The sequence below is a fragment of the Spermophilus citellus genome (assembly GCF_964194105.1).
Source record: "Spermophilus citellus genome assembly, chromosome: 7".
In the NCBI taxonomy this organism is placed as follows: Eukaryota; Metazoa; Chordata; class Mammalia; order Rodentia; family Sciuridae; genus Spermophilus; species Spermophilus citellus.
The window spans coordinates 73,994,564-74,007,413 of NC_138188.1; the positions used below are offsets into that span (position 1 = coordinate 73,994,564).

General features: G+C 36.7%; 1 protein-coding gene across 1 annotated transcript in view; it reads left to right on the forward strand.

Annotated features, from left to right (window-relative positions):
• The window catches only part of KCNMB2 (potassium calcium-activated channel subfamily M regulatory beta subunit 2), a 269,712-nt gene that overhangs the window by 256,038 nt on the left and 824 nt on the right, over positions 1-12,850 (forward strand). The window lies entirely within an intron of this gene.

A 12,850-nucleotide genomic window follows, 5' to 3' on the forward strand; every position in this document is an offset into this window, starting at 1 on the left:
ATTGTGTTAAAACGCAACATAATATTTATATTAATAAAACTTGGGATAACCAGTAAGTTTCAGGAGAACCAACCTGCCATTATCAATTTTAACTTATATTGAGTTTTGGATTTTATAGTAGCAATTTAGATGTACAGAATACTTTCATATGCCAAGACAATCTAATATCACTCTCCAATAGAACAATAGGCTCTTATTCCCAGAATACAATCCTCATGTACTCTAATCTTTCATATAAAAACTTCATTATAATTGCCAGGACTGAAATAATATAGCTTCTAGTTATGTGGAGGGTACAATAGCTTGGAGTTTCAATACTAGAACAGACAGAGTAAGTAGAATATATGTCAACATATCAGAAATTCACCCTGGGTTTAGTTACAAAAACTTCAGAGAATTCTTGCAAATATCTCTGAGGACTCACCTTAATGAATATTTCAAAGAATGATATTTGAAAATGTTTCTTCTGATTTTTCTTTCATTTGTAGTATCCACAAACAATAGCAATCTTAAATCTGTGCTGCAAACACCCTCACAAGGTGTTTGTTTTTCAAGATCTTCCCTCAAGTCAGATTTTTAAATCAAAGCTGACCTGTAATAATGAATACCTATAAAACTTTCAAATAGCCAAGGAATTGAAAGGGAGCCAAAGTTGAATAAGCACCAAAAAGTGGGACTCTTTCCATTTTCTCATTTTGACATTGGATCACTGGAGCCCTGAGATTGCATTAACCAGGCTATAAACAGGGAGTAAAACTACCATTAAAAGTCCTAGTTATATATTTAAGATCAGTATGTTTTCTCCTGTCAGAATGTTCTAGGTCATTGTTTGGATTATTTGCACCACTCCCTTGGGGTTTTTTTGTTGTTGTTGTTTGTTTGGGACTGGGGATTAAACCCAAGGGCACATAACCACAGAGCCACAACCCCCAGCCCTTTTTTATTTTGAAACAGGTTCTCTCACTAGGTTCTTACAGCCTCACTAAGTTGCCAAGGCTGGCTTTGAATTTGCGGTCCTCCTGCCTCATCCTCATGAGCCATCACGCCCGGCCCCACTACCTTGTTTTTTTTTTTTTTTTTTTTTTTTTTATTGATTGTTCAAAACATTACAGAGCTCATGATATATCATCTTTCATACATTAGACTCAATTGGGTTTTGAACTCCCATTTTTACCCCAAATACAGATTGCAGAATCACAACTGTTACATACTCACATTATTACATAATGGCATATTAATGACTGTTGTATTCTGCTACCTTTCCTATCCCCTACTATCCCCCCTCCCCTCCCCTCCCCTCCCATCTTCCCTCTCTACCTCCTCTGCTGTTGTTCAATTCTCTCCCCTTTTCCCCCCTCCCCCTTGCCCCTCATAACGTCTTATAATTTTGTGTATCATTGAAGGTCTCCTACCATTTCCATATGCTTTCCCTTCTCTCTCCATTTCTCTCCCCCCATTCGTCTTTGTTTACTGTAGTCTTTTCCTCATGCTCTTCCTTCCTGTTCTGTTCTTAGTTGCTCTCTTTATATCAAAGAAGACATTTGGCATTTGTTTTTTTAGGGCTTGGCTAGCTTCACTTAGCATAATCTGCTCTAATGCCATCCATTTCCCTGCAAATTCTATGATTTTGTCATTTCTTAGTGCTGCATAATATGCCACTACCTTGTTTTTAAATGGAAATTATAACACCCAACCAGAAACAGGCATGAAATGAAAACATAAAGCTTAAGTATTAGAGATTCTCCCATGTAAATACCACAAGAGTAAAGAAATTAAACATTTCCTGCACTCCAAAACACCTTTTCTACCTTCTCTCAATAGCTGCCAGAGATGAGCACTGTCCTGCCTATTATAGTAACTGTTTCCTTATTTTTTTCGTAGTTTTATTACCCAAACGTGTATCCTTAGATTCGATGTTTTATTTTTGCCTCATTTTTTTAAAATTACATAAATGAAATCATACAGAATAACTTTGTTCATATCTGGTTTCCTTTTCACAGTGTATTTTCAGAGCCCTTCTATTTGGCTGTGGTTCATTTTCATGCCTGTACTACATTCCACTGTATGAATATGCTAATTCATTCATTGTACTATTGATGGACATTCTGAGTTAACTACAGTTCGGAGCTATTACAAATAACACTTCCTTAGGTATTCTCATAAATGTCTCTTCATGCTCGAGCAGACATTTTTCTGACAGATATAAACCTGGGAATGAACTATCTAGATCATAGAGTCTACATATCTTAAAGTTTAACAGATAATGACAAATGGTTTTCGAAGTGTCTATAGCCATTCATATTCCCACCAACTCTGTATGAGTGTTTTTATCACTCCAAATCTTCAACAACAATTGGTATCATCTGTGGTCTTTAACTTTCACTAGTGTATTGATGTCTCCTACTGGTTCTGATCACTAATTTTGTTGAGCTCGTTTTCATTTAATTATTGGTCATTTGGATATCCTCCTGTGTGTAGTGTCAATCCAAGTCCCTCAGCTCCTTGGTCTATTGGGTTGTTTCTTCCTTATACTCATTATAGGAATTGTTTAAGCCTAAATATTAAACCTCTGTTGGTTATGTGCAGCAAAAATCTTCTCCCATCATGTGTCCTATTCATTGTCAGAACAATATCTTTCAATAAAAGACGTGTCTAATTTCAATGTAAGCGAATTTTGTCAATCTTTTCTTTTTGTTTAGTACTTCTGTTGTCCTACTGAGTAAGTCTTTGCCTACCTTGAGGTCATGAAGTCATCCTCCCAAATTATCTTCTAGAAGCATTATTATTTTTCTTTTCACAAATAGAATACAATCTATCTCAAATTGATTTTTATATAGGGTCAAGATTATGAGGTTCTTCATATATATATATATATATATATATATATATATATATATATATCCACTAACTCCAGCACATATTTTTAACATCCTCACTGGATTCTTTTTTTATGATCCTACTTTTCCCTCTGTTTTCTCAGAAACTACTTCATCTGTCAAGTGTTCTTTTAGTGTCTAGCCTAGAGATTACAATGGTAGTTTTGACTAATTGAGAATGTTAAAATATTTTAAATTGTCGTTATTTTCTCAACTTACATATTATTATCATTTTTATTATATATAGATATACTCATGTGAACATTATTATTACTGTTGTATGTAGTAAATATTAACTTATATGGGCCTCCATATTTTTCCACTTTAATTTTTTTCAGTCTTTTATCTCTTCTCTTCCATCTGGAATCCTTTTTCCATTGCCTGAAGAATACTCTCTAATTAGCATTTATTTTAGTGCAGTATCTGGTGTAAAGAATTTTCTAAGTTTTCATTTGTCTAAAAATACTTTTTATTTCACTTTTATTCTTCAGAGATGAATTTGCTGAGATCCAAACTCAAAGTTGGCTGTTCTTTTGTTTCTGTTGTCATCTGGTGAAATTGTCACTGTTCAGGAATTGGTTCTCAGCTTAATTTCTGCTTCTTTGAAGGTAATCTTGGCCTATTTAGAGATCATTTCCTTTTTCTTTCTACAGTTTAACAGCTGTGTGCCGAAGTGCATGGTTATCTTTATTTAGCCTTCTTAGCTCCCAGACTTCTTGCCCTGTTCCTTGATGTTGTCATTCTTAGTCAATGCTCAGACATTGTCTCATCAAACATTGTCTCCATCCTCACTTCCTCTCTCTTCCCATTCCGGGACTCCAATTGGTCATATTTTGGCTTTCTCATTTATATCCCCCCTGTGTCTCACTCTTCTTTTTGTATTTTTTATTCTTTTTGTCTTTCTTTGCTTTATTCTGGATATTTACTTAGATTAGCATCCCTTCCTCAACTCCAACTCAAGGTTTCATCTATTAATCTCATCTATTAAGTTCTTAATTTCTCTTATTTTCAGTGCTAGAATATCCACTTGAGACTTATTTTATCATTTCTAGTTTCCTGCAATATTCTAATTCTTCTATTTAAATATTTCTATGTAAAAAGTAAAATTGTAGTTGTTTTAAAGTCTGTTTTGATGATTCCAATATCTGAAGTCCCTATGTAATCATTCTATTTTTTTCTTCTTTTTATGTTTTTATGTTGTCTTGTGCTTTCTAGATATTTTTGTTTGTTGGTTGGAGATCATATTTTTAAAATTATTTACAAAAATAAGTTTAAGCATGGGACAATATCATGATGTCATCTTTTCCAAAAAATATTTTCATTTGTTTCTGGGAGGCCCCTGGAGACACCAATCCTTTAGGACCACTGCATTCTAACTTCATAAATTGAGATATTCAAATCTAAGCTGCAGTCCCTGTGAGGACCTGTGTACTTCAGGTTGAAGTTGCTCCTAGGCTTGCTCCTAGGATGCAGCCTTGCAGAGACCTAACCCCAAAGTGAATAGGGGGATCCTGCAGGTCCCCACTTGATAGGCCTTCAATAATAATTCCTACCCAGAGCTCTGCAAGGCTCTCAAAAGTGCTATTTAGGATTTTAGACACTCAGTCACCTTCCACAATTAGCAAACACTCCTGAAGGAAAGACACCAGACACTCAACCTGCTTTTCCAGCCCAGAGGTTCTTTATTCTCTGCAGAGTCTCTCCTTTTAATCAGAAATATACATTCTGAAAATGCAGTTATCTCCACATCACAAACTTTGTGCAACATAAAGAATGTTTAGGATATTTCTGGGGAAAAAATTAAATAAATAAAAATATTCTCAATGTTAACCTCCTCTTTCTGTTACCCTCCTGCAACCTGACCAGAAATGGTCTTTTCCCCAGTTACAAAGAAATGAGTACATCCTTGGGTGTGTGTGTGTGTGTGTGTGTGTGTGTATGTATTTGTGTGTTGTATCTTGTTTGTGGTGTCAAGGATCAAACCCAGAGCCTCATGCTTGCATGCTAAGCAGGCACCCTACCACTGACATCCCCAGCCTCTGAACTCAGTTATTGAGATACATAAGGAACTACTGGCAAGGTTTGACCTGAGCCATCAGGAGGCAAAATGATTCAATTAAGCTGTCTGTATCTTTGTAGGAAGACATTCAAAAGGATTTTAATTTTAAATTTTCACACTCTCATATTTTTTCTTTGCCTTTAAACCCTGTGCCCAGCCTCTTGTCAACATTACAACGAAAGCTGCTTAAGCTGATAAGCTGGCATGCTCTTGTGGCGCCATTGGCTGACTAATGGTCTCTGGGAGCTGCAGTGGCCACTGCTCAAGGGCCTCTGCTTCCCTTGGCCACAAGGCTGTCACTAGAATCATAAACAGTAGCTGAGTATTAATTCACTGTGATTGTTGCTTGTGAATTCCTCCCTTCTGATCTTCTTTGGGAGTTTAACTTTTTTTGCTCAGCAGGGATTCTCAAAAAATGCCCATCTGTTTTAAGGGTGGATTCAAAATGCAGTATGGTGTAAAACATGAAAATATAACATTTTTTGGTTATTTTATAATACCATGTATAATATTTTATATAACTGTCATAGGGAAGATAGCTATTTTAGTGGGGGATAAGTTTCATATATTAGCCAATTATTTATAACTCCAAACAGCATCACCCCTCATGTTCTTACCCATTTTAAAGTTTTAATAGCTTCTCTAAATTCAGAGACTGTACATATCCAAAGCTTCTCAACTCAGCACTATAGACTTTTAGGGTAGGATAATTCCTTGTTTTCAGTGAGGGTGAAGTAGGAACCTGCCCAGTACATTGTCAGATGTGTAGCAGCATCTCTAGCCTCAATCCACTAGGTGATGAGCCTCCCCAGGCTAGTTGTAACAACTAGAAATGTTTCCAGACAGTGGTAGAATCATTGCTTACATTTTATTTAACTTTGCCTTTGGATGCTATGAAATCCTGAAATTGTATGCAAAGCTCCTTAGTTCTGGTGCACAATATTGCTAGGATATGGAATAAAGAAAATAAAGTTGAGAATCTAAATGGAAAATAAGAGACCCAGCATTTATTAAGTGCCCACTGTGTATTATGTACCCAGCACTATGCTGAAAATCTTACTAAGAACATCTCATTTACTTCTCCTAAAATAATAAAAGCCAAATTTTATCATGAGCTTACAATGTGCCAGGCACTGTGAATTGCTAAATATTTTACACAAACTAACTTATTTAATTGTAGCAACAATCACACGTTAGGCACCACTCTTACCCCTACTTTACAGTAATGATGCTGGGTTTAAAAATGAATTTCCCTAGTTATGCACTTAACAATTAACTAGGTCTGAATTAAAACTCTGTCTCTTTACTTCATCCCACTGTCTCCTAAAGAGAAAAAAATTCAGAGAATCCTCTTGAGAGAATAAAGAGTTCTGAAAATCCAAATTCTATGAAATATTTATCCTTCTGTTGGCGTATTTTGGTGAGTAGGTGAGAATCTACATCATTCCATCATGTTCCAAGAGGTTCATAGGATCAGGTAAAAGACTTTAAGCAAAGAATTGAATTATGTATGGATAATTCTGTGGCTCCACAGGGAAATCATGTTGTGTATTCAGTTGTGTAGCCAGTGTAATAATATATGATACAGACAGAAGCTATTCTGAAAATGGTTAAAAAAAAGAGTTGAGAAACATTCCCTAAAATTTGATCTCTGACATCACCATAATTAACCTGTTAAATGTATTACATGGTTGCTGAAATTGCTAGGAACCACTGTTTGGGTCAGCTTTTTCAGTGCTGTGACCAAAAGACCTGAATAGAACAATTTTAGAGGAAGAAAAGTTTACTCAGGGGCTCATGGTTTCAGAGGTCTCAATCCATTGACAGCTGTCTCTGTTCCTCAGCTCAGAGTGAGGCAGGACATCATGGCAGAAGAGTGTGGTAGAGGGAAGCAGCTCACATGATGCTCAGAAAGTAGAGAGGGGTCTCCACTTGCCAGACATAAATATATACCCCAAAGCCATGCCTCAAAGCCCACCTCCTCCATCCACACCCTACCCATCTTAGTTACCACTCAATTAATTCTTATCAGGGGATTAATTCCCTGATGGGGTTAAGACTCTTACAACCCAATCATGTCTCCTTGAACCTTCTTGCACTGTCCCACACTTGAGCTTTTGGGAGGCACCTCACATCCAAACCATAACAACCACATGTTAGATGTGATTCAGAGATACTTCTGTGATTGACAAAGTTAGTCACTATTCACCAAAACTGAATTCTGAGACCTCTGAGCCCACCTCCATGCAGAAATGAAAGGAAGGGTATGCTGTAAGAAGCTTCCATAAACCTATGTTTCTGAGCATGGAGAAGAAACTATTTCTTCCCAATACCAAGACGACCATGGCAAAGGGTCAAGGTTAAATGATATATCTGACTCACCCTGCATTGCAGACCTTGGGGCTCTGTTACATAGGCTACTCCAGATAGTGAATAATTCCAAGGCTCTAGACAGCTTCTCTCTCATTTCTGCATCTTTTAAGTGAGTTCTCTACTCCAAATTAAATAGAAGTGCCATAATAGATGTAAGAACTTTGGGAAAATATAGGAAAGGAAAAAATGACCTTCATAGCAGAGCATGAATTCTGTTTTCCATTTCTCTACCAAACACTTCCAACAGTCCCACTTGCCAAAATCAAGCAAATACTTCAAGTGCAAACTAATCAGGTCTAAACTAGTGGGGGGGATAAGGATTCACTATTTTAAAAGTGATAAAGAGCTGGAAGTCTCATAAGAGGAAAGAAAAATAAAGTCCCAAATTACCCTCTCAACATTTGTTCATTACTAATGTTCAAAGAACTCTGAAGTTCAAAATATACCTGTGAGACAGAGTAACCCAAGGCTACCAGCTGCTGAGCTCATTTTTTGAATATAGGATTATGTCTTATTAATTTGAATATAGGAGTATGTCTATAGCATAGAACACAAAGTCTGGAAAATTGTATATGCTTCATGAATGTGTATACTGTTTCGTTCCATCTGACTTTGGAACGAAAAGTACATATTATTCACATGTTTAAAACATTATTCACATGTTTGTTTAACCTAGGACATCATGAACTAGAATGCCCTGACTATTGGTGGGTTTAGAACCAATCTGTATCTACTCTGAGGGGACAGGCTTTGATGAAGGCATTTTTAGATACATTCCTGTCCCATCTCATCACCCCACCCTTTTTGGGGTCTCATTGCTTATGATTTTGATGCCTATATTTAGCATGCTAAAAGGCACATTGGCACAATATTTACTATCACTCAATAAATATTGATTGGTTTTCATTAAACTTCTGATCCACTTCTGAAATAACACACTTTCTTTTTTATTAAGAAGCCAATGAAAGACATACCCCTCTCTTGAGGGGTCCTGAGAAATTGATAATTCCCTTCTTCCTGACAGTGAGGCTATTCAGCCAGATCCGGCTCCCACTGCTCCCTCCCCTCCTGGAGTCTTTTATCTTTGGGATGAAGGCATGTCACTCTGCTTCACACATGCCCAGTGAAGCGTGTTTATAAGAAAACCCCAACAGGTAGTTTGTCAAAACTTCTGTCCATCATGAGAGAGAAAAAAACCCACAAAACTCTGTGGATGTAAAAGATTCTGGAAGTGAATCTAAGAAAAGGAAATTTTCAGTCATTTTCCAAAGAACTGAAAAGAAAATATAATTGCTCGGTCTTCACTAACCACAGAAGACTCTTAAAACCCAATAACAGGCTTCCATAACTAGGATAGGAAAGGCCATGCCAGGGGACATCTATATGGCTTTCAGTACCAAAATAAGTTTTTGTCTTTCAAGAATCTAAGAGATTGGGGAAAAGAAGTAAGTTTTGATTAACAAAACTCAAGATTAAGAAAAGAGATGTGATTAAATTTTCTGCCGAATGTCTGCTTCAGAAGTTTGATAAGTTTATATGTTACATGTTAAGGCACAAAAGAAATAATTACCTATGACCAGGGTGAAAATATTAATGCACTTGTATATGTAAAATAATTACTAATATGTTCCTTTCTGTTACATATCATATACAGTGTAAAAGTTAAACCTTTCCATTCTCATATCTTCCAATAAATGAAAAGGTTTAAAAATGCTAAGGTGTTTATCTTTTCAACCTACATTACATTTTCCACCTGTGTTGATCAATGATATTTGTTAAAATATATCCCATATGTTCTAGACCAACCACATGATAGTATCTTCCTAACATTTGATGAAATCATAAGATAACTAAAGCTTCACACCCAGTTCCTACAGGCCTCAGGAAGATAGTTTAATCCAAAGAAACAGAAAACTAGAATCCTAAGGTAGAATTCTATGTTTTGCAAATCTAACAGGACAAAAAGATGGGGACATGAAACAAGAGCCACTGAACAGAGCTATCCCTGTGGAGATTGTACAACTAGTAATTTTTCCCTCTTAGAGGTTTCATAACTTAGAACATGCCACTTGATGGAAGATTTTAGAAGACTGTATGAACATATATGATATTTCAAGAGAAAATGTAATAATAAAAATTTATGAAGGCTTTATAGCATATTTATCATTTAATGCTCACAGATTCCCTGCCAGGAAATCTCTAACAACCCCAAGATATACATGAAATTGGTTCTGAGGGGCCATACGACTTGCCAACAGTAACCTAGTAACCAAATCTCCTAAACACAAGTCAAGATGTTTTTACACTGCCTCATACATCCATTATCACAAATGAAATCAATAAGAAAAAGAAATGGATGATTGAAATAGGCTAGAATTTTCATGGGTAGTTAATGGTCTAGCAGAAGTCAATTTGTGTGTGAGTTGAAAAGGGGCAGGGGTAAGAAGTCAGGAAGAGCTAAAAACATTAGGGTAGAGGGTCCTTTCTCCAAGCACCTGCCTGCTGCACATACATGTGCCACTGGCCCTGAGGACCCAAGTCAGGTCTTGTTTGGAACAGCCAGCCTACATACACACATATTTCAGATCCTGACATCTTTAAACTTTAATAAGCAGCTCCTGTATTACAACCTTGCTGGATGGTCTCAGTGGTAGTTTATATCTTGTTTTATTTGGAAGAATCTCATCTAGTGACAGAGTTATTGCCATTTGGCAGAAAAATGTTTCTTTAAAAAAATTTTTTTCTTAAGCCGAATCAATTCATGAGAGAATAAGAAAAGGGGGAAAAAAACTCTACTTTTAATAGAATGCCATTTTTATTGAAATAAATTCAATAACTCAGTACTGTTAAGCCACTGAAACTACTACTATAAACTATATTGGCACAAAATATACAGGGACCTGATGCATTTATAATCTAAATTGGCTCAGTTTGAATTCAGTCATAAATGGCTTTCATATTTGTTCTGTGGTTTTGTTTTTTCTTAATACTCTTCTTCAAAAAAATTTTTTTTTAACTAAAGACAAGATCTGGGAAGCTTGGAATAACAGAAAGCAGTACTCTCCACCCCCTTAAGTGCCTTAGAGCCTTTTGATCCAGAGGCATCCACCTAGTAGAGTATTTGCTTCCTGGCAGTCACAGGCTAATTGCCACCTTAGTAATAAGTCACTGTGAACTTCTGGTTTCTTGAGGATACTTTCAGCCTCTTCTTGCTGTGCTAATACTAGCACTCCGCTGTACTCACAGGGATGTGTGTACTCACACTTATTCTTCACTGGTTAAATTTCAAGGTGTCAGCCAAACCTGGCTACAAGAACATCACATTAAGCATGGTTTATAATAATGCTGACATGCCATGCTCCATTCTTTTTTTTTAATTTTATTATTTTTTTATTGGTTGTTTACAACATTACAAAGCTCTTGACATATCATATTTCATACATTAGATTGAAGTGGGTTATGAACTCCCAATTTTACCCCAAATGAAGATTGCAGAATCACGTCAGTTACACATCCACAATTTTACATAATGCCCTATTAGTAATTGTATTCTGCTACCTTTCCTAACCCCTACTATCCCCCCTCCCCTCCCCTCCCATCTTCTCTCTCTACCCCATCTACTGTAATTCATTTCTCTCCTTGTTTATTTTCCCATTCCCCTCACAACCTCTTATATGTAATTTTGTATAGCAATGAGGGTCTCCCTTCATTTCCATGCAATTTCCCTTTTCTCTCCCTTTCCCTCCCATCTCATGACTCTGTTTAATGTTAATCTTTTCTTCCTGCTCTTCCTCCCTGCTCTGTTCAAGGGTACTCTTGTACATTGCTGGTGGGACTGCAAATTGGTGCGGCCAATTTGGAAAGCAGTATGGAGATTCCTGGGAAAGCTGGGAATGGAACCACCATTTGACCCTGCTATTGCCCTTCTCGGACTATTCCCTGAAGACCTTAAAAGAGCATGCTACAGGGATACTGCCACATCGATGTTCATAGCAGCACAATTCACAATATCTAGACTGTGGAACCAACCCAGATGCCCTTCAATAGATGAATGGATAAAAAAAAATGTGGCATCTATACACAATGGAGTACTATGCAGCAATAAAAAATGACAAAATCATAGAATTTGCAGGGAAATGGATGGCACTAGAGCAGATTATGCTTAGTGAAGCTAGCCAATCCCTAAAAAACAAATACCAAATGTCTTCTTTGATATAATGAGAGCCATGCTCCATTCTTAACTAATCAAAGAAACTTCCCACTGTTTATAGTCAAGCCAATGATTATAGCTCAGCCAACAAAGTAAAATGCCTGTGAACCCACGAACAAAGTCGGGAGGAAGAGTAATTCAAATATACTCCATTAACAGAAACTCATTTCATTTCATTTTCATTTCTTTTATATTTTCTTCCTGTGAAATGTATAGGTCTATTCTGAAATTCAAGAATCTCACCCCAAATCTCATATCAAAGTACATCAAAATTTACCCATAGCCCACCTCATCCATGTCTCTTAATACAGCAGTGTAAGTTGTGCACGGCACAACACTGAGGATACCAGTCTCACTGTTAGTTAAGGAGGTGAATATTTATAGTCAGCATTGATAAATGGGTGGTTTTCATAAAGTCAGTTTATTCTGGTAATTTTCCAACTGAAACAACAGTGTTTTGAAAATGAGACCTAGTTTTCTAAAATACTATATAGTTTAGCGGTGATTCTGTCAGAAATCACTTTAGTTCAGAAAGTCAGTTTTAGATTAATCATTTGATAATATATATCACAAGATACGAGAATCTTTTCCTATGGAGAGGGGCTTAGCATTGAGGGGGAGAAGAGTTAACTGAGGAGGCTTGTATCTCCCAGAAGAGTGGCTTACATCACCTTTTCCCCAACTTTTTCAAAAACCATTGTCATTTAAATCAGTTTTGTCACTGCACACGTACAGACCAAAGAAAGCAGGTCACAGAGATTTCATGTCCTTAGAGATCACGTTAAATTGGGGAAATGTATTCAAATAACATATAATTCAAAAAACTACAAGAAAGTTATTTAATTCCATATGTATCCAGAGAAGAAAGAGGAGAAGGGGAAGGAGAGGAAGAGAGGACAGAGAGGAAGAGACACAAATGGAAAAGATGGAAGGGAAAATTCTGCAGAATAAGAGAAAAGAGAGAGGTGTAGAAGGGGTCGCAAGAGGAGTAAGAGAGGAGAAAAGATCAAAGGAAAGACACAGTGAGTTCTCAAATTAGGCTGAAAGATAAACTGGGTTGGGTCTGCTTTGGGAAAAGTGTCTTTGTCAAACTTTGGGCCAGAGATGGTAACCAGTGACCAAAGTGACTTAGCAGAACCAAATGAAGCCATGCCAAAACAAAAGAACAAACTACATTGGTACAATTGATGAGCAGACGTTTACACTCTTAATTCCAAGAAAAAGGATGTTTAATAGGAAATAATTACAACCCAGCACACTTCACTATGGGGAAGAGCCTAGTTGGAGTCATTTTCTTTTTGTGTGTGGTATGTGATATGGAATGATTGAAGC